This window comes from Neofelis nebulosa, chromosome 14, assembly GCF_028018385.1.
Source record: "Neofelis nebulosa isolate mNeoNeb1 chromosome 14, mNeoNeb1.pri, whole genome shotgun sequence".
Lineage (NCBI taxonomy): Eukaryota > Metazoa > Chordata > Mammalia > Carnivora > Felidae > Neofelis > Neofelis nebulosa.
The window spans coordinates 62,253,392-62,273,253 of record NC_080795.1 but is presented as its reverse complement, the minus strand read 5'-3'; the positions used below and the strand labels follow the sequence as shown (position 1 = coordinate 62,273,253).

General features: G+C 41.8%; 1 long non-coding RNA gene across 2 annotated transcripts in view; it reads left to right on the top strand.

The window, feature by feature from the left end:
• The window catches only part of LOC131494473 (uncharacterized), a 49,613-nt gene that overhangs the window by 22,954 nt on the left and 6,797 nt on the right, over positions 1-19,862 (top strand). For both annotated transcript variants that reach the window (XR_009253421.1, XR_009253420.1), the window contains exon 4: positions 17,062-17,160. This is a non-coding gene — a long non-coding RNA (uncharacterized LOC131494473). The remainder of the gene's footprint in view (positions 1-17,061; positions 17,161-19,862) is intronic.

The following is a 19,862-nucleotide window of genomic DNA, read 5'->3' as shown; positions in this document are numbered from 1 at the left end:
GGGATCACAACCTGAGCTGAAATCAAGAGTCAAACACTCAGCTGACTGAGCCACCCAGGTGCCCTTGGCAATGATTTTTGATATCTCAAAGTCTTAATCTGCATTTGGTCCTGGACATGATCACTCCAGGTTGTTGATGATTGCTCTGTTTTATTTTATTTTATTTATTTATTTTTTTTTCAACATTTTTTATTTATTTTTGGGACAGAGAGAGACAGAGCATGAACGGGGGAGGGGCAGAGAGAGAGGGAGACACAGAATCGGAAACAGGCTCCAGGCTCCGAGCCATCGGCCCAGAGCCTGACGCGGGGCTCGAACTCACGGACCGCGAGATCGTGACCTGGCTGAAGTCGGACGCCTAACCGACTGCGCCACCCAGGCGCCCCTGCTCTGTTTTATTTTTAATTTCTTCTGCTGAGACTGATCTGTGTCATCCAGATTTGGGGTTTCCACAGTTAAAAAAAGAGAGCCACATTAAATAATTAGAATGAACACACACCATTCTTGTAATACCAGTCAAAGGTAATTTATATTTAGGTAAGTACTAAGTATAAATAATTTACTAAGATACATAAGAATAAATATTAAGCTAGGTACTAAGGAGAAATACTAAGATAGTTAAATACTACCATAATTTTACAGCCTGCCCAAAGGAATACTGCAAATGCAATTTGTCACTTTTATAAAGGGAGCCCCTCAAAAAATGAGGTGAGGAAAATTAACAGCAGCAATAGTAGTAATAATAACAGCTAACATTTATTGATTACTAATAATGTTCCAGGCACTGTACTGTTTTCACATCTTAGGTTCCACAGAAGAAGGCTCCTAGATAAGGAATTAGTGTGAATGGTTAATTCAGTTGTGTTCCCAGGACAAACCAGGAAGGGGGAGGAGAAAGCAAAACAGGGAAGAAAAAAGAAATCATGCTAGTGTGCAATTTCAGCCAAAATCCTGCTGTGAAGCAAAGTCACTTCCAGTTGAGAGTTACTGGTACAAAGTCCTCGTGATAGTGTGGTATTGGTGGCAAAAAGGACAATTAGATCAGTGGTAAAGAGTAAAGAATCCAGGGGTGCCTGGGTGGCTCAGTTAGTTAAGCATCCGACTTCGGCTCAGGTCATGATCTCACCGTTCGTGGGTTTGGGCCCCATGTTGGGTTCTGTGCTGACAGCTCAGAGCCTGGAGCCTGCTTCGGATTCTGTGTCTCCCTCTGTCTGTGCCCCTCCCCCCCGCTCATGCTCTGTCTCTCACTCTCTCTCAAAAATAAATAAATATTAAAAAAAATTTTTTTAAAGAATAAAGAATCCAGAAATAGATCTATACACATGTGGCCAATTTATTTTCAACAAAGGTGCAAAGGTGATTCTTTTGAGAATGATGGTCTTTTTAACAAATTATGCTGAAATAATTGGCTGTCAATATAAAAAATAAAAATAAAGTAAATGAAAAATAAGCCACGTCAGTACATGCTTGACATGACACACAAAAATCACTAAAAATGTATCATGGGCTTAAAAAACTGAAAACTATTAAATTTCTTAAGGAAAACAGGAGAAACTCTTTGGTACCATGGATTGGTCAGGACTTTCTTGGACAAGCACCAAAAGCACATTCCATAGAAGAAAAAATTACTGTACTTCATCGAAATTAAGAACTTCTGCTCTTTGAAAGGCTCTGCGAAAAGAAGGAAAAACCAAGCCACAAACTGAAAAAGAAAATATTCGTAAATCTTTTATCTGGTAAGGGGCTTGCACTCACAAGATACAAAGAACTCTCAACTTTCAATTATAAGAAAGCAAACAACCCAGTAAAAATCAACAAAAGATTTGAAGATATATGAATGGCAAGTAAGTGTTCAGCATCATTAGTCTTCAGGTAAATGCAGATTAAAACCGCAAGGAACTCTCACTTCACACCTACTAGAACGGCTATAAAAAATATACACAGAATTGTAAGTGTTAGTGAGGATGTGGAGAAACTGTAGTTCTCATGAATTTCTGGGGGCGATGGGACACCCATTTTGAAAACCATTCTGTCATTTCTTGAAAAGTTAAACATATATTTACCACATTACCCAGCAATTTCACACTGGGATATCTAAGAAAGAAAGGGGGTGGGAGGGAAAGGAAGGAAGGAAGGAAGGAAGGGGAAAGAAAGAGAAAAGAGAAAGAAAGAAAGAAAGAAAGAAAGAAAGAAAGAAAGAAAGAAAGAAAGAAAGAAAGAAAGAAAAGAAGAAAACATAATGTCCACACAAAGATTTGCACACGAATATTCATAGCAGCGTTTTTCATAATAGCCAAAGAGTAGAAACAGTCCAATTGTCCATCAGCTGGTGAATGGGTAAAAAAGATGCGTAACAACCATGTAATGGAATGCTTTTTAGCACGTGAAAGCAACAAACTATGATATATGCTACAACATGGGTAAACTTTAAAAACATTATCTTATGCTAATTGAAAGAAACCATATGCAAATTGTCACATGATTCCATCTATATAAAGTGTAGAAAGGAAAAATCTGTAGAGAAAAAAATCTGTTTGGGTCAACTCTGGCTGGGGGTAGGAATAGGGATTAACCACAAACAGGCATGAGAGATTTTTTTTGGTGGGAAGGGAATGATGGAAATACTCTAAAACTGGATTGTGGTATAACTTCCACAACTGTAGATTTTCCAAAAATCGTTGAATTGTACGCTTAAAATCGTTAAGTTTTATGGTATGTAAATTATACCTCAGCGAAGCTGGGTTTTTTTTTTTAAAGAAGGTCATGTTGTATGTGTAATTTTGCATTCCATTCTTTTCACTAAACACCATACCATAATGACGTTGTTAATGTCATTAAAGACAATTCAAAAACATCTTTTTAATAATTATTTCTTTTAATATACATACCCAAAATTTGTATAATACTTTCCCTTTAAATTGTTTCTGATTTTTTCAAAGTAATGTTTTGTTTATTTTCCTTGTGCACTTAACTATGTGACCTAGAATATGTTAACCTCTCCCAGCTTTAATTTTCTGATAGAAAAATGGGCATAATTAATACCATTCGTCCTTCTTAGGTACAATGTGGTCATTCTGAGCATTGTATAAAATCAGGTGTGAAGCACTTAGCTATGGCAATGGCAAACACCAACCTTTAGAAGTTAGCCGTCGTTACTGTCATCAGCAATCATTATAAAACCTTAAATTTATGATTTTTCTCAGAACAGAATCACAGAAGTGAAATCTCAGGGGTCGTTTTTAAAAACACTGCTCTCTAAATCAGAAGTAGGCAAAACACATTCTTGTCTGTGCCCCTTTTTCCTGGTATACTGGAAACTCAGAATAGTTCCTCAGATTCTGATTCTTCTTAGAGTTCCATAATGCTAACCTTCTCAATCTCGCCAACCAGTCCTGTGATTTCTCTCCTAGTTGGGGTAGACTGGTGGCCTTGGATACAAATATTGGTCAAAATGACAATGGGTGATAATTATATTCTTCCTCAGAGGTAACACAGTTGCCTTTTCATAGGATCACTAGGGGGCGCCTGGGTGGCTCGGTGGGTTAAGCATAAGGATCACTAGTGTCTCAGTAAGTACAGAGAATTGGGACACGGGGTCTTCAGGATTGTCTACTGATTGGGAGAAAAATGTGGGTAATTGTATGTTCCAATCACAGACCATTTTGCATGTGGTTATGCTGCCCGAATTCCTTAGCACAGTGTCCAAGGCTGTTCATTATTTACCCCTTACTTACTTCTCCAGCCTTATCTCTTGCTATTACCTCCCCACAATGTAATACTAAAATCAAACTGTAGGTCCTGCCATTCCCCGAAATGTGCTATGCTTTGTCTCCCACAAGGCTTTGTACACAACGTTTCCTTGCCCTGAACCATATCTAGTTAGCCCTACCCCCTTCGTTTGACTAACTTCTACTTGTAATCCTGGCTCCATCTTAAATGCTACGTCTTCTTGGAAGTGTTCCTGTCCCCAAGTCTGAGTGTGGTGCTCCACCTTTAAGCTCCGGTGGCACCCTGTCATTACCCTCACTGGATTTAAATCGCCTGTTTACTTGCCTTCTTCCTGATCGCACCATGTGGCAGCCAGGGGGTTGCGTCACTTTGATCTCCCTTCAAGAAAGAACTTGCTATTTAACTGCAAGGAGTGCAGTTAGCTGACGGCCTCCAGCTGTTAATGCCGTAGAGATCTACCTCCCTTTCAAGTTGAGGCCTTGGTCTTTGGGGGCAGCCCCAGCCAGTGAGCGGAAGAGTGGTGCTGGGGCTAATGCAGGACTTCTAGTGGGAAATCTTTGGGTTGGCAGAGACTTCATCAGCTCTGCATTGTGGTCTGAGGCTTGTTCTGCCTCAGCCTGTGCTCAGAGACATTGACTGTATGAGTCTCTCTGAACTTTCTTCATCCCATTCATGGGGCAGAAAAACACTGAATTTGAGTCTTGTCTTCTGTTCTCTTTACTCTCCATACAGCAAGCCCAGGTTTTTCACTGGCCAGAGAGGATTTGCCTGAGCCTACCTCTCTTTCCTTTCTCAGATGTCTTATCTGCTTTTGGGGAGAAAGGGTTCCCTCACCCTTTCACTTCCGTGGGTCATTCTCTAATAACCCTCTTGCATTCCTAAATTTGTCACTGCATCCGCTCTCTGGTTAACCCAATTAACACAGACTGCAACTCTTTGAAGGTAAGGGCTATATTCTTATTCAAATTGTATCTTCAGCTCCCAGAACAACACACATTAGGATCTCAATAAACAACCATGTTAATGACTGAATGAACGAATGAATGAATGAATGAATGCTCAAGACAGTGTTCAACACTAAATAATGTCTTGATCCTGTACAGTTCACAGATGTTGGTCAAAATTCAAGAATATTCGGATTTGAAGACTTAGATTCATACATGAAATGCATTTCAGGAATGACATAATTGTGCATTTTCAAGTGGGTATTTTCCAGTGGTTGGATTTAGGCCAAGTATGTAATTTACCCTTTAGGATAATCCCATGGGCTAATGTAGTTGAGTATGAGTCATAATAGATATTTGTACTTAAAATTACACAATAGCTACAAAATTGTTATTTTACTATCAAAATAGCAAATTTTGAAGATTGCTGCTTATGCCTGGAAATCTCATCTAAATATTGCTTTATAGAATAAAATCCAAAGGCATTAAAATCTTTCAGAATCCAGGCCCTGTTTATTTGGTACTTGTCACACTACCATCTGTATAAAGAGAGTAGCTAGCTGGATCCCCCAGGAGACTGTGAACTCCTTGAGGGCAAGCATTCCATGTACTTCTCTGTACACCAATCCTCCCACCCTAACCTAACCCCCAGCATCTGCCAGGGCTGCTTGTACTGGATAGCAATGGATTTCAAATACAAGCTTCATCACTTACTAATTGTGACCTTCAACTTATAAAACCCATCCTTGTTTCTCCCACCTTTGCCCCTCTGATAAGAACTAGTAGTGAGATATGGAGATTTCCTCTCCTCTCCTTTCTCTGTCTTTGCTCCCACTCTCTGTCCCCCCCCCCACCCCCAACATTCCTTCTTCCCCACCTTCCTCCTTGCTCACCCCTCCCTCTTATGTTTTTTTTCCCTCCCTCCCTTTCTCCCTTCTTCCTTCCTTCCCTCCTTACTTTTAATCCCCATGCATTTATTAAATATCTGCTATGTCCCAGGTACTATTGCTAGGTGCTTTGGAAGCAGCAGTGAATAAAGCAGACAAGACTTATGTCCTTCTGGATGCTCACATTAAGGGTGGAGGCTATTAAAAGTAATTATCCAAATAATGAATATGTGCAATGAAGTTATAAGTGAAGGGGTGTGATGGGCAAAAAAATGCCCCCTCCCACAAGAGATCCATGTAAATTCCTAGATCCTGTGAATATGACCATATTTAGAAAAAGGGATTTTTGCAAATGTGATTGAGTTAAAGATCTTGAGATGAAGAGATAACACTGGGTTACCTGGGTAAGCCTTAAATGGGCCCTGCTGACATTTTGATTTTGGATTTCTGGCCTCCAGAACTGTGAACAAACACACTGCTATTGTTTTAAGCCAGTAAGTTGGTCACAAGTTGTTATGGCAGCCACAGGAAACAAACACAAGGGGTTATATAAACAAGCTGCTGTAACCTAGGCTGGGGACCCAGGAAAAGACTGTACATAGACCTTGTCCTCCTCAGGTCTTCCCACCTTCTGTTTTCCATAACACTTGAGAATATTGTCTCACTTTCTGGAATCTACATTCTTTCCTCTCTATTTGGAACACTCCCACCTTTCCCTTGCTCAGAAAGTTGGAGATTAATAAAATTGGAGACTAATTCTTTTTTTTTTTTTTTAATTTTAGAGGAGTGGGGGGTGCACAGAGAGAGAGACAGAGAATTTTAAGTAGGCCCCACACTCAGCATGGAGCCCAACATCAGGCTCGATCCCCCAACACCGGGATCATGACCTGAGCTGTAATAAATAAGTCACTCAACTGACTGAGCCACTGAGTCACCCCTGGAGATTAATTCTTGTAAATTTGACTTGATCCCCCTTTGCTGTAGATTCTCTGAGGTCTATACTCCACATTTCTAAAAAGTTACCACTGATAATTACTATTTATCAGCCTGGGTATGTATAACACAGATAGAAGGAAGTTGCTACGGTGCACTTTGCCAGCAGGTGCCGTTCCCTAACTCAGTCACCATGATGTGGTGTAAAAGGCACAGGTAAGCGTCATGAGTTCCACATTTTAATTCAGCTTCTTTTTTTTTTTTATTTTTTTATTTAAAAAAATTTGTTTAAATGTTTATTTCTGAGACAGAGAGAGACAGAGAATGAGTGGGGAAGGGGCAGAGAGAGAGGGAGACACAGAATCCGAAGCAAGCTCTAGGTTCCGAGCTGTCAGCACAGAGCCCAACGTGGGGCTTGGACTCACAAACCGTGAGATCGTGACCTGAGCTGAAGTCGGTTGCTCAACCGACTGAGCCACCCAGGCGCCCCTTTAATTCAGCTTCTGATCCCAATTGATTATATGATCTATGGTGAGTCATTTAGGTTATTTATGCTTCAGTTTCCTCATGTGTGAAATGGAGGGTTTCAGACAGGTTTAACCCTAAAGTTTTCTTCTGGCTTTAAAAATAATCATAATGCCGGGGCGCCTGGGTGGTGCAGTCGGTTAAGCGTCCGACTTCAGCCAGGTCACGATCTCGCGGTCCGTGAGTTCGAGCCCCGCGTCGGGCTCTGGGCTGATGGCTCGGAGCCTGGAGCCTGTTTCCGATTCTGTGTCTCCCTCTCTCTCTGCCCCTCCCCCGTTCATGCTCTGTCTCTCTCTGTCCCAAAAATAAATAAAAACGTTGAAAAAAAAATTAAAAAAAAAATAATAATCATAATGCCATAGTCAAATCTTTTTACAATTGTGAAAAAATTATGTAAATTGACTTGGGGATCCTATAACATTAATACTATAAATAAGAAGTCTGCAAAACACATTATCTAAAAGGAAGAGGACTTGAACTCATAGGTACTGTGCATCTGTTGGTTTCACCCAGCCCCAATGATTCCCAGTATCAGATGTACAGGTAATCACAGGTCCTTGACTATGCCCCCAAAACACACAACTCAAAGTCCACCTTAGGGAATTCACTGGGTTTTTTTTCCCCAGCGTCATGAATTTCCTGGTGTAGTATCTATTGGTAAGCTAAAACAAGTAGTATGAGCTGAGTTATTCAACCAGAAGAAGTTCCATATCAAACTTCTTAAAGCAGATTGGAAATAAACAGGTCCTAGTCCATGCCTGCTATGGATTATTCATCATTCTAACAAATCTCTGTGTCTGTGCTCTAGGCAAACCAAGTCTAAACATGCCTCCATGGGGCGCCTGGGTGGCGCAGTCGGTTAAGCGTCCGACTTCAGCCAGGTCACAATCTCACGGTCCGTGAGTTCGAGCCCCGCGTCAGGCTCTGGGCTGATGGCTCAGAGCCTGGAGCCTGTTTCAGATTCTGTGTCTCCCTCTCTCTCTGTCCCTCCCCCGTTCATGCTCTGTCTCTCTCTGTCCCAAAAATAAATAAACGTTGAAAAAAAAAATAAAGTTAAATTAAAAAAAAAAAAAAACATGCCTCCTGTTCCCTCACTCTCCTCTCTCTATGCACCCCCACAAAGTATATGACACAGGATAATATTAGTCACTTGTATATATCAATAGATGTGCCTCAATCAGCCCACTTTTGCCTGACACTGCAGGGACCAGAAATGTACAAGACATGTATGGTCCATACAATCAAAGAGCTTACTTGTACAAAGGTAGCCAAGCATTCATGCCGCCATTGTGTTCTAAGGGCCAATGTAAGAGTGCTTGAATTTGTTGTAGAAGCAGAAAGCAGGAAACAAATACTCTGGTCTGTTAACACTGGAATTTAGCCCATAGATCTGAGCTGCCCAACTTACCATTGTGTCTCCAGTGCCTAACACAGTTTGCCCAATAAAGTTAGCACTCAAAAGATATGAATTGAATAGATAAATGTACAGTCCGAAGTGGGTAGGGATGGTCAGGGCAAGGTTCCAGAATGAGAGAGACTTGATTTAGGGTTTGAAGCATTGAAAGATATTAGATGATATAAGGCAAGAGGGAACTTATAGAAGAATATAAGGGAAGTTGCAGAAGTAGACTCTACACAGAGATAAAAGTAGGATTTGGATGTAGAGTTCATGCTGAGATGGATTCTTAAAAGGTTAATATCATTTCAGTTCGTGACTTATACATTGTCGAGTAGCAGAGTCTGCGTCTAACATTTGTTAATTTTGGCAGTGGCAACAAGAAGTTCAAAGACCCAGGAGAGATGCATGGTCTTTCTTTGGGGCTGACTTGCAAAAACTTTCCTAATTAAGTGCCAGTGTTTTTATGTGTCTCTACAGTCTCCAGATATGTAGTGAAAATATTTAGTTAAGGCTACAAGATTTGTGTGGCTACCCACTGCTAAGCCTAAGAAGGTCTTGTTTCATGGTACAGTGAGCTGAGGTTGTTATCCTAGAACATAGACCGTTGAGAACTGTCCCAACAAGAGGCTCTTTTCCGAAATTTGCCAGAAACGGTCATAATGGATGACCAGGACCATGTTCAGGACCATGACTCTTCCTAGCCCTCCTTTATTCTTCTCCTTGGATGTGGTTGTCTAGATTTGAACGCCCAGATATTGTCTTTCTTCTTTGCTCACCTCCTAGTAATTTTCATGGAGTCAGGTGGAATCACAAAGATAAACTAAGTATGATGATAGTCCATTTAAGATCCATATGGCTTCTGTTACTCACTGAATTGGAGCTAACATTCTTACTCTTTATGCCAAAACTACTAGAGTTCTTTCCTGTCTCATTCGTGTCCTCTTAACCTACATCTCAGCTTCTGTGCTTGTATTTTTGCATCATGGAAAGTTAAACATCAGACTGTTTGTTGGAAAGCAGCTTGTTGCATAGGCTCTCTGCTGCCTAGACTTCATTTTCCACTATGGTAATGGGAATAATAATACCTAACTTGTCATCCTCATAGGGTTATGAAGAAGAATCTAGTAAGATCATGCACATGACAGCCTTTGCAAAATGTAAGACATGTAAGATGTAAGGATGTTTTCATTTTTGAGTCTTCTCTAAGCATATGGCAGTCTCAATTTACTAAGTATTTCTGTTCTATTATACAAATAGCTACAGAAATCCCAAGGCTTTCCTAAGCCTGAGTCAGGAAAATATTGTCAACCTCTTAAAATTTCTATAGCTTCATATCTTTTATGCCAGTCTCTTGTCCCCTGTGACCAACACTCTGGAGAACTCAATACATGTGTGCTGAATTAATGTATGAATGGTTCAGCATCTATCAGTCAGGATAGTCTAGGTCATGCTGCTGTAACATAAAAACCCTGAAATCTCAGGTAGCCCAACAAAACTCATGTAAAATCTGATGCAGATCGGTGAGGCAAGGGGAGGCATCCAGTGACTCAGAGGTCCAGTGTTCTGTATTTTGAGTCAAGACATGGTTTCCAAGGTTCCTGCAGGGAAGGAAGAGAAAGGTGGAGAAAGCTCAGAGCTTTTAACTACCCTTTCCTAGAGGTGACACACGTCATTTCCACTCATAGCCTGATGGCCAGAACTAACAATCATACAGACCAACTGAACTGCAAAAGAGGCTACAGAATGTCAGGGAACAAATGCTGAGTGCTGACTTCTCCGTGGTACAGTGCCCTCCATCTCAGTGAGGCATTGCCTGCTACACCCTCGATCCTGTTCCAGGCACAGGGAAACAGCAATATGTAAGACAGAGAGACTCCCGGATTTCGTGGAGGGTATGCTGAGGTGGGAGTGTGAAAGCATTTTGGCTGTGCTCGAGTGTTCTACTGTGTGCTAGCTATTCTTCCACTCCACTTGTTTATTCTTCTACCTCAATTGTGCCACTTTCTAGAGTGTCCACGTTTTTAAAAGGCTAGGACTTGCTACCCTTCTGCTAGATCTGTGCTCCTCCCTGGGAAGTGGGACTTGCTTCTCTTACTTTATCTCATGTCTGCTTGTCAGAAGGTTCAGAAGCCCCTGTGGTTTCAGTGGGGAGGAGGGGAAAGGGAAGGAAGGCTGGGAGGCAGCGACTTCCAGCTGGACATGTTTGAGTTGGCACAGTCTCTGTAAGCAGCCTTGACTCCAGAGCTGCTGGAAAATGTGCTTATCACCCTAGGGGGTTGAGCAGGAAGGGGAAGGTCCCAGCTCATAGAGTCTGAATGAGAGCTAATGGTAAAGGGGTCTCGGCCTTCTGGTGGATAAGCAGGAGGAAGACATGGGGGTCCGGCTTCAGGGGATGAGCAAGCTGTGATAGTGTCTTCTCTACCCTAGCCAGACAGAATGGAAGCTATTGTTAGTTTCCATTGGATGAATGGGAGAAGCATGCACTTATGTTTCCTTCTCTGCCAGTTTCTTGTGACAGTCCTTTCCTTCTGTCATTGGACTTCCCTTCAGCTTGAAGGAAATATTTTTTTTAATTTATTATTTGCCAAAACCCTGACATCAGTCTTTGAGCTGACTTCACCCAACATGACTTATTCCTCTAATGCAGACCAGTGTTTCTTGCTTCTCTGCACTGTACTTGATACTTACACCACATATCGTTAGCATCCATTTTCACACCTCTGTCTCCAGTTTTCCTCATACCTTACAGCCCAGAAAGCTGAAAATTTCATTCCCCAGTCTGTCCTTGCTGTTAGGTCCAGATGCAATTTAGGGTTTACCAATGAGTTGGACTCTCATGAGATTGGTCAGTGGAAAGGAGGAGGACCATTCATCTTCAGTGTTGGTGTTGGCTGATTCACAGTCTCATCAAATGGGAGCACTGGCGGTGACCAGGAAGGCTGGTCTAGGAACCACATTTGGGGCTGTGGAGCACTGGTAATGGTGAAAGTGGTTTTCCTGTAGCTTCCTAAAATGGGGGTGGTAACTGCAGGAGAAGCCTGGAAGCCTAGTGGTGGCCTCTGTTTTCAGTCCCTGCCATCCTTCCCACAATTTTGTAACCACTTATTTCCCTATTTTAAATCCTCTTCTGCTTGAAATACCTAGTTTCTATTTCCTTCACTTATTTCCTAACCCATGCAGTGCTTTTATGCACTCACTTGGATATCCACTGACTACAGCCACTCACTAACAGGTGATCAGAACACATACTCTAAGCCTCATTCTCTTATCACTACTCCATGCCACCTCCGTCCTTATTTTTTACATTCCAAATCAAGTTTTCCTCCATCGCTCTGTCCCTGATTCCTGCATTCCAAGCAGATGTCCTTCCCATACCTCTTCTTGTTGGCTCATTCTGCCTAATATTGATACCTACATTTCCCCTCTAAACTTACCTCCACAGGAAGAGAAGAAAGAAGTTAGCTTTTATGGTCAAGAGAAGTGCTTTCTATATGTGTGCAACCACTGCTCATGTGCATTCTTAATATTTGTTGGGTGACACTGTGTTAACCTATAGAGTATAAGAACACGGCAAAGAAGGAAAACCTCTGTTCCTAAATTTAAGTTGATACTTCTCCCAATCTCATAAGTCAAGAAGACTATAGGGCAATTATAAGACTATAGGGATGTACATTCTGGTGGAAGAAAAACCACCAAAGAAGAAATGGTGGAGGAAAAAGAGTCAGGAGGAAACCAGTAGGAATTTACCCATACAGCAAAGCCCTGGGTTTTCTTCCTTGCTGACAGATCACCCCTTTGCTTTATTTTTCATGTCTCTAAAACTCTCTTGCTGTTGTTCCACAGCAGATATCAAAGTGGCCCCTTCCACCAATTCACACACTTGCAGCTAGGCTAGGGGAGCCAGACCTGGGGGTAAAGAGATCAGCTGTGCACACCACCAGCTTTCCTCAAAGGGAAACTTGGAAGTAATTCTCAAAGGTTAAAGGAAATTTGCCAATCTGGAAGCTGCTGGAAAAATCCAACATAACACTTAATTTCTTTCCCGTCTAAAGGGAGAGATTGAAACGATGGAGAAGCTATATAGCTCATTGGATGGAGAACACCAGGGAAATCAGAACTCAGTAGTGAACAACTGGATTTGCAACTGGAAAAGCTTCTCTAGGTGGTAAAGTTAGGTCTTCTCCTTAAATTCCACCTTCTGGTTTTCCCACCAGATCCGTGCGCAAGTGTTGGCCCTGGTTCTAGCTTTTCGGTTCATGAGAACTGGTGCGAGGAGCGACAAAGAACCCAGCTTCGGTCTGAAAGGAGCAGGCAGGTGAACAAAGTGTGAGTGGGGGTGGAGTGGTGGAAGGAAAGCGAGGGGGGTGTTGTGTGGGAGGAGGGAGGGAAGAGAGAGGGAGGGTCTCAGGGAGCCCAGGGAGGAAGAAAGCAGACATAAAGAACATTTCTGCAGTGGACAGATCTCGTCCAGGCCTCTTCAAGTCCTGACCTGATAAACTCTTCTATTTCTTAGATTTCTCATTTGTACTGACAAAGGTTTTTAGGACGGTTTGTAGTTTTTCCCGTGCCTACTTGGTTTCACAATTAGATGCCACCTCCTCCAGTCTCTGCGTGATCTCTGGACCAGCAGCAGCCCCTTGGAACTTGTTAGAAAGGCAGGGGGTCGGAACCCCACTTTGGCCGTGCTAAATCAGAACCTGCATTTTAACAAGATTGCCGTACGATTCGTTTGTACATTACAGACTGCGGCTGTGCCCTGCAACTCCAGAAACAAATGAGGAAAAGAGAGTGTCAATGAGTGAGTTTGCTCTGAGGAGGCTGGTGTAAAGGAGTATGAACTTTACACGTGTGTAAAAGTGCCATACGCTCTATTTTGTGAGAGACTAACGGCGGTAGGCAGTAGATAGGCTGGCAGTAGGCCATCACAAACCAGGAAAACCTGGTGAGACCCTAAACCAGTGGGTCTGAAAAATGCAGTATGCATCAGAATCACGCGGAGAGCTTGTTAAAACAGACTGCTAGTTCCTGCCTCTTCCAGACTTTCTGTTTCAATAGTTCCAGGGTGGCCCTGAGAATCTGAATGTCTAGTCAGTTCCTAGGTGATGCTGTTGGTGCTGATCCAGGGATGACACTTTGAGAACAACTGCCCTAAGCCATAAAGATATTCAGATAAAAGAACCTCCCTTCTACAGCTGATTTGGGATAATTATGGTCTCAAATCCCCTATTGAATTTGCCATTGGAGACCAGACCACTTTACAATGACTTCCAGAAAGAGGCCCTCGTGAGAAAGCCCTGATACATTTCGACCAGCTGTGTTGGGTTGAGAGCTAATTAGGAGGGAAGCTAGCTAGAATGGTCTTGCTTTCCCAGCCGTGTCATGCAGCAAACCAGGAGACAGTGGGTTGGTAAAGAAAATTACACAGATGAGACCCGGAAGCTGCCATTTCATTGGAAAAGGTTTTGCCTTTTCATTACAAGAGAAAGCTAACATTTCCCATCCTTCCTTCCACCAAAAGTAGGCAAGCATAAAGCCAAAGTCAGTTTCTTACAATTTAGTAACCTCAGTACCAACCAATTATATTCTGGGACATGAGAAACAGCTGTTGTAACATTAGAGCCTGAACAGTTCCATCTCAGCTATTTAAAGGGATAAAAGAGCCAATATTTTCATTCCCTTGTGATATTATCAAGACATGATAAACAACCAAGACTATAGTATTAATTACATTAATTTGGAGAGGAGAGAGACCACTTTAATTGCTCCAAGCTGGAGAATAATTTTTTATGGGCAGACAATCATTCCATAAATTCACATTAGAAAGGGTACTTTGTCTCTTTCTATCAGCAGCAAAACTTCTGGAGGCAAAAAACAGCTACAACCCCCATTTAAGATGGATTTCAATAGAAAAAAAATTCTCACTGTTGCCATGTATTATTTATTGAACTCTGACATGTTGAACTATCTGGTAGAAACAAACATAGGGAAGGCATTTGTCTTGAAATAATTCATAATCTGAAACAGGAAGTAGGATTAACACAGCTAGATTTAAATACCTTCTCGTACATAGAATGGACATAGATGTGCCACCCTGTCAGGGTTTACAAGACCAAATGAATGATGGGCATCAAAGTGCTTTGTAAGCTGTAACCCTTTATAAGAGCAGAAAAGGAAAGAGATCTCGTGTATTGTGTGCCTTATACATGAGGCACCGAGCCAGGTGCTTGACTTGTATAATCATATTTTCACACTCATAAGAAATCTTAGAAAAATAAAAACATAAAAAAGAGAATGTAATAAATAGGTAACGAAAATGCCAATTTTTGTCAGTGTGGAAATTATTCAGATAACTCGTATGGCTCAGGTTAATTAAGGGGATACGCGCTAGGGGTATCCTCTCTCACCCCCAAATACACACTAACTATCTGTTGATCAATAAGTGGTCACATTCTGAAGTCACCCGAGCATGTGCTATAGTTTTGGTAATGAAAATGTACCAAAGCCAATCTATCTGCTGAAATTCCTCGGATTAAAACCCACATTTGGCTTCCGTAGTTGCGAGGGAAGGGGAGGATTTAAGATGGCTCCAGGAAGTAGCTCCTCAGAGGTGTTGAATGCAGCAGTCATTACTGTGGCTTTGGACTAGCCATTTGTAACTTCACGCCCAGGGGACTCTGTCCAGGTTTCTAGAAGTATTGTTCTAGAGACTCTCAATAAGCACTGCTAACAGCGTTGTCCTTTGCCAGGTTCCCCTGCCTGTGCTTCCAGAGGTGCTATGAACAGTCATAAGGAATAGGTCTTCCAGTCCTCTGAATGCTCTGGAAACTTACTTGAGGATAAGAGAAATTCGACACTCCTCTAGTAATACTCACACAAAAGAAGGGCTTGGAAGCAATTGAGAGAACATGCTAAGATCGTGCGTTCCTCAGTTGCTGGACCGAGGGACATGCTGTAAAGGGGAGCGCTTACTGGAGTATAAAAAACTGAATATTGCGAAGTTCTGCACCATCCAATTCCTTTTTATGTAGAAATATTTTCATAACTTAAATGTCCAATAGGGGATTGCCTGAGCAAAATGTGGAGCAACTCTATGAACACAAAAAATCATGCAGCGAAACTGTATATCAATATGAAATAATGTGTGAAATGCATCGTAAGAGAGGCTTTCAGTTGCAAAGCAGCATTGTTCAATATTGTCTCACCTTTAGTCAAAAATGTATAAACGTGAATGGAAAGATGTTTGAAGTGCATATATATATAATCACTTGATAATGGAATTACAGGTTATTTTTATCCTTTCTTTGCTTATCTACGTTTTCTGAATTTTCTACAAGAACATGACTGGTAAAAATAAAATTTTTCTGAACAAGTGTTATTTTTCTTAGCATCAGGATAATAATACATAACATTTATCGGAAGCTTACTACTGGACACAGTGCTTTACCCTTGTTAGGTCGTTTTCTCCTCACAATGGCATTATGAAGTCATTCTTTCGTGAGAAGTGTTCCCTAGCAAAGCAAATGAATCAACGTTAATTGTAGAATCACATTTCTTTCTACTATTCCTCAGTCATCTGGAAATTCGACTCTTCCTAACTTCCACCTATAGCCTCCATTTTGAAAACAGGCAATAAAATTAGGAAGAAGATTTGTGGAGGAGATTACTGGTATAGAAAAGGTGATGACTATGGATCTTGATACAGCTATATGCTTAGGCCTGTCACAGAGTCCGGGTTATCTTAGCAAAATAGCTTTTCCTAAGTGAAGGCAAAGGGAAAATACACAGATAATACTAAAATTGCTTTCAAAGAAACACCTCAGGGCGCCTGGGTGGCTCAGTTGGTTAAGCGGTTAAGCGTCTGACTCTTGTTTTTGGCTCAGGTCATAATCTCACAGTGTTGAGATCAAGCTCCACATGGGGCTCCACTGTGAACACACTTAAGATTCTCTCTCTCCCTCTCTGTCTTCCCCTTCCTCCCCTCTTAAAAAAAATAAATAAGTAAATAAATAAGGAATACCTTTACTGTAGTTTCAGTATACAAATGGGATGGAATAGGGTATACTCAAAAAGCTAAACACCTTGTAGCCCTGAAAAACAACTAGACCCCAAACTAGTAGATCTCCCAAGAGACCTCAAGCATGTCCATACCCAAATGATCCCCCCAAAATACCACTTATTCTCATTTTTTGATGCCCCAGGGAAATGGCGGTATGAACCAAATTTCTTTTGGGTTTGTTGTTAACCCGCTTTTAAAACCTTAATTTCCATAAACACATAAATAACTGCAGAAGACACTATCTGTGGCCTATCCATTATCCATTTTTCTTCTCTGCTAACACAATCAAAATTTTGTTTCGGTATTGAGCAGTAACATGCTAGGGAAAGCAGGCTCGGCTCTGCTGGACTATTCTCAGTCTAAGTCACTGTGCTGCTTAAGTTGTGTCAACTTGACTGGGCCATGGCGTGCCCAGATATTTGGCTCAACTGGGAGTGTCTGTAAATGAAATTAACATTTGAACCAGTTGGCTTAGTAGAACAGATTGGTCTTCCCACTGTGGGTGAGCCTCATCCAGTCAATTGGAGGCCTGACTAGAACAGGCAGAGTAAAAGAAAATTCTCTGTGACTGTCTTCTCTTGTCTTCAGAATCAAACTTGGTCTGTGACTAGAATGTACACCATCGTCTCTCCTGAGTCTCCAGCTTGCTGACTGCAGATCTTGGGACTTGCCAGCCTTGATAATCACGTAAGCCAATTCCTTATAACAGATCTCTTTGTAAGCAAAAATATAACATGTATATATAAATATAAATACACGTATATCTTCTATGGGTTCTGTTTCTCTGCAGAGCCCAGATGAATACAGACAACCATGGTTATTGTATTCTCTTTTGCTGGTGATTGGTAACCATGTAACTTGTTTCTGGTCAATGAGATGTAAGGGGAATGTTGGGGTGGGGTGGGATGTTCTGGGACAAGTTTCCTCTTTAATAAGAAAGAGAGTGACACAGCCAGAGCTGCTGTGGTTCCCCTTGCTTCCAGCTTTTGGTTGGGGTTATGTGAAGACAAAATGCCTGGAACTGGGGTAGACATATTGTATCATTGTTGCAGATCTCACTGACACGTTAAAAATGGCAAAATGCCAGGGGTGAGGGTACCTGGCTGGCTCAGTCAGTGGAACATGTGACTTTTGATCTTGGGGTTGTGAGTTTAAGCCCCGTGTGGAGTGTAGAGTTTACTTTAAAAACATTTTTCGGGGGCGCCTGGGTGGCGCAGTCGGTTAAGCGTCCGACTTCAGCCAGGTCACGATCTCGCGGTCCGTGAGTTCGAGCCCCGCGTCAGGCTCTGGGCTGATGGCTCGGAGCCTGGAGCCTGTTTCTGATTCTGTGTCTCCCTCTCTCTCTGCCCCTCCCCCGTTCATGCTCTGTCTCTCTCTGTCCCAAAAATAAATAAAAAATGTTAAAAAAAAAAAATAAAAATAAAAAATAAAAATAAAAACATTTTTCGGAAAAAAAGAAAAAGAAATGGTAAAATGGGAAGCCGGAAAACCCCTGGATTCTTCTTGGCATTGCTGACCTTCTCCTCCGACCAATGCCAACTTCTAGACCACCTGTTAAGTGAAAAGCTAGCAATAAGGTAAGTTGTGTAAGCCCGTTTGAGTTTGAGTGTACTGTTACTTGAATCAGAAACTAGCCAGAGAATGGAAAAGTGTAATTCTGTATCTACTACTATCGTATTTTGTCAATCTGTTTTTTAAAGTTTACTCTTTATGATCATTTCAGAATCAAAATTAGAAACTTTTAAAAATCAGTTATTGTTTGTAAGACAGGGAAAGGAGTGTCTGCAGGAGGACAAGGAATGTATAGAAATGTAGATCCCTCCCACCGGTGAAGTTGTGTTCACGTGGTTGACTAGACGCACACCTGTAGTTGGAGGTGGGGTGGGGGAAAGGGAGAAGACTCCCTCTCTTCTCTTGACCATGGGGCCATCAAGAGCCAAATCACTCTCAGACTTTAGAGTTATTGTAGGAAAAAGTCATTCCAGCTTCTAAGGGGTAAAACTGGTTTTCTCTGGCAGTATAGTTTCATAGTAAATTTCCTCTTTTCTTGTCCAACAAGAGAAACCTTTATTTTAAAAGGTTTAAAGCGGGAAGCAGTTTATTGATGATACTGGCCACGAAGCCAGAGGAGACACGCACACACGCGCACACAGCCTTGGACCTTGGCAGCTCGCCTCCAAGCCCAGCCACCTCAGGAGACCTGGAGCAGGGCCAGGAAGATGGCTGGGATGCAGAACTTGGTGGCCAGGGGGCCACTCCATTACTGTGGGCACACTCATTCTGGGACAGTTAATGACCGCTCCTTAGAGCCAAATAAATTGAACACTTGGGTGAAGGATTTGGTCTTAAAAATAAGCCCTAGCTAGTAGCAAACCTAGTGAGAATGAGGCGAATGGGCTTACGGAAATATAGTAATTCTAAATGTGTGCCACCTCCTACTGATTCTAAAATGAGTGAAAATCAACTTACTGTAAAGAAAATCCCATTCCCTATCAGCCTGTGTCATTTCAAAGATGATTTATCAGGCTAATTAATTTTCAGGTGGTATTTGTTTCCAACCCTTTAAAAACTGTCTTTTCTCAGTATGTGGAATGTGAGACTCTTGATCGCGGGGCTGTGGGTTTGAGCCCCACTTTGGGTGTAGAGATTACTTAGAAATCTTTTAAAAAATTCTTTTCTCTTCTGAAACTCTTAGTAAATTTGCATTACATTAAATTAGGGATTCACTCGGGGCGCCTGGGTGGCTCAGTCGGTTAAGCGTCCGACTTCGGCTCGGGTCATGATCTCACGGTCCGTGGGTTCAAGCCCCGCGTCGGGCTCTGTGCTGACAGCTTGGAGCCTGGAGCCTGCTTCAGATTCTGTGTCTCCCTCTCTCTCTGACCCTCCCCCGTTCAGCTCTGTCTCTCTCTGTCTCAAAAATAAATAAACATTAAAAAAAAAAAGATAAAAAAATTAGGGATTCACTCCATTCATTCATCCAACACAAATTTAAGGAGCACTTCACAGGGTGTCAGGGTGCCATGCGAGGTGTCCAGGAAACGGGTGAAAAGTAGATCATCCTTGTTCTTATGAAGTTAACAGCCTTCTGAGGCTTCTGATGTGTAAACCAGCAATTGAAATAAGGTGGGAGCAGCATTACTACAGAATCTTGGGCAAGGAATGAACAGAGTAACTTAGTTTCCTGATAGAAACATCCCAGACAACATAATGTTAATGATCTGATTTAAGGTCATACTTCTGCACACACAGAAATGTCATACGCATATAATACATGTAATATTTTTATAGTGTTCTGGAAATTGATTTATGGTTTAGGCAGGAATGACGGAAGGCACTAACTTGGGGGTAACTTGCTTGCATCTTAAAGAGACTCCCTCCCTGGCAATCTC